Genomic DNA, 2932 nt, shown 5'->3' on the forward strand with positions numbered 1-2932 from the left:
TCTGACCGCAGGTCTGTGCGGGACCTGTTGGAGCTGACACTGGAGCTCCGACATTGCTGCTTACTCAATGGGTCTCAATAAAAAATTTGCCCTTATTAAAATTGCTCAGTGGATCTCAATGCATCTGAGCAGCCTTGGCACAGACAAAAGGATTTCCCAGTGAAAGAAACCTGATAAGAGACTGGGAAAACATAGAGGAAGGCTGGAAACTTGGCACACTCTCAGAAAAGGAACTTGTGTTATTAGAAACCTCATTGTGTCCCATAGACCTCACTGCAGAAAGATAAAATTATAGTGCCCTCCTTTTACATTTTCCCAGTTTCTCTCATTGTTGAACGTATTGAAACCACTTACCTTCTCCATTCTTACAACGGTACCTAAATGAGTCTTGAGAAGGCTGGTGAAGCTGAAAAGGGGAAGCCTGCTCACCTATCCCAAAGAAGTATTAGTTCAGGAAAGCCAAAGAGAGTGCATGGAAATACACTAAGTCACCTCTCTAGCTCTGTAGTCGACATTCACTTCCTGTTCTTAATGCACCTAATGCTCTTGCAGTCTTCCAAACTTTTACAGTACTTTTTCTTTTTTTTTTAATCTGTTCAATGCAGCCTGTATTCAGAAAGGTTGCCTTTATTTCCAGTGTCTTTGTTCAAGATTACCACAATGTATGATGATTACAATGTTTACAGCACTTTCACTGTAAGGCCTATGCTGTAAGCCTTTGTATGTGAATGTATATTCATATGTAAGCCTTTGCATATGAAAAGAGGTCCTCGTTTGTAAAGAGGACAGTCTCTCTTTATCTTCTGGTGAGATAAACCTAATCCTGCCATGGACTCCTAGATGTAAGAAAGAACAACTCAGCATGTAAGAAAGAATGCTACTTCACTACAGAAGTACAAAATACAGAGAAAGCAACAAGAAAAATAGGAAAGAAGTGAAAGACACTAACATGGGCTGTATGGTGAGGGTATGGAGAGCGTGAAGAATATAAATCGGTTGTCGGGTGCCAAGAACTAAATGGCCTGCATGTAGCCCTTCAGGCCCTGGTGAGGGACCCAAGCTCCACCATGTTCCTGAAAGTCACACTCAAAAATAACTATTACAATTATTGTAATAATATAATGAGAGTGGTGAGAGATTTTTTGCCCTCAGAATGATTTTTCATCCAGAAATTCAAAAATTCAGAAAACACAGACACATGCAAAATCAGGCTCCAAATCAATCAAAAATTATCACCAGCATTTAATTTTCAGTAAAATTTTCACAAGTATCAGAGTAACTTAGACAATTACATCTCTTAGCAGCTACGTACATCAGGCAACAATAAGACTTTCCAAAGAACAGAAATTATATTATAAGTTTGATATTAACTATAACAGAGTTGAATACCCTAACGGCAAACTGCATTTTTTTAATAAGATATTATAGAGCTTGTCTTGTTATTAGGAGTAAGTCATGTATACAGCTGCTGTGTATTTCTGTAGATATTGTAAAAGGCTTGAAGGTTTCCCATTAGTAGGATAGAACTGCAGTAACAAAGCTGAGTGTTTCAGCTAACTTTATTTCAGGTGACAGACATTGAAAGGTGTTTTGGTCAGGATCCTTACAAGATTCAAAAAAAAAAAAAGAAAAGAAAAAACAGGTTTGACACAACTGAGTTGAGGCAAACAACATTTTCATTAATTTATAATAGTACGTTTTGCCTATGAAGGCCTAATAAAATATTTATATATTACTGAAATGCGTTTTGCAGGGTTATAAGACAAAAGCTGCAAAATAAAGCTTGCTACATGTGTAATTAAAGATTTTGAAGTCAACTTTTTCTTCAAGACGGGCATGGTTCACTTAGTAAGCCAGAGAAATTCAACACATAAGATTTCAAAGGCCAGATTTTAACCAATGATAAATAATAAACAAAAAAAAATATTATAATCAATTTTCACACAAAATTAACTCTGCTTCTGATAATGGGAAATATTGCCTTCATGAAGACTCTAGTGGTATTCAATATGTATTTAATTTTTTGATGTCATAATAAAATATGCATGGCAAAAACAATAAAACTCTTAGTTAATTTATCCCTCTCTTTTATTCATAGTTATGGCTAATGTTCAGGATGCAGGTCTTTATTCAGGATTCTTAAAAACTCCCTAGTCATTTAATTTACTCACAGAAAACACATTTTCTCTTTCTGTATTTTGTTGAGAATTTTTTAGATACCATCATTACGAATACCTGAAACATTGTGAATAATGACGTTTCAACAAATAAAGTGAATGGTTTTATCAGGAAATCCACTTAGTTTATCTAGCATCTAGAGTGTCAATCTCATTGATTTGTGTCCATTTCCTATAAGAAAAGGATTTTCTGTAGACTGGTGGTAGTTTTCCTAGTGTTGAGAAAGAAGAAACACCTACAGAAGAAACACCTAAGTATTTCAGTACCTGTTCAAATAGGATTATTTCAAATAGTTCCATGAACGGGAAGAACAAGGCTTTCTTTAACTCAACTTTTCCAGTGGTTTAGGCTCTCATATTTTGATTTAGATTTTTGATGAGTTCAGGAAGCACTGCATTGGAGTCTTCCCCTTTCTGAAAATCCTGCTCTACATTGATCGCTGCTTTCATGGAATTTGTACACATGTAACAACCTCTACCCTCTTGCTAAATTTGGGTGAAATTGCTAATGATTTGTAAAAGTACTATGACAGCAAGAACGACAAACATTCACTCGCAGAGTATGTAAGTTTTCTCGGGAAAAAAAAGATTAAAAAAGGAATATGACAAGATAAGCTTTAAACACTTTCTAAAATTCTCTTTTTAGAATTTAGTCATGAATCCGTGAGCCATAGGCTCCTTCGCCGCAGCCTGCCCTCCCGCCGCCATTTTGGGGGCCGGGCGGAGGGACTACATCTCCCAGCGTGCTCGGCGCC

This window comes from Tinamus guttatus, unplaced genomic scaffold, assembly GCF_059628265.1.
Source record: "Tinamus guttatus ecotype Peru unplaced genomic scaffold, ASM5962826v1 Tinamus_guttatus_pri_ptg000048l, whole genome shotgun sequence".
NCBI lineage: Eukaryota > Metazoa > Chordata > Aves > Tinamiformes > Tinamidae > Tinamus > Tinamus guttatus.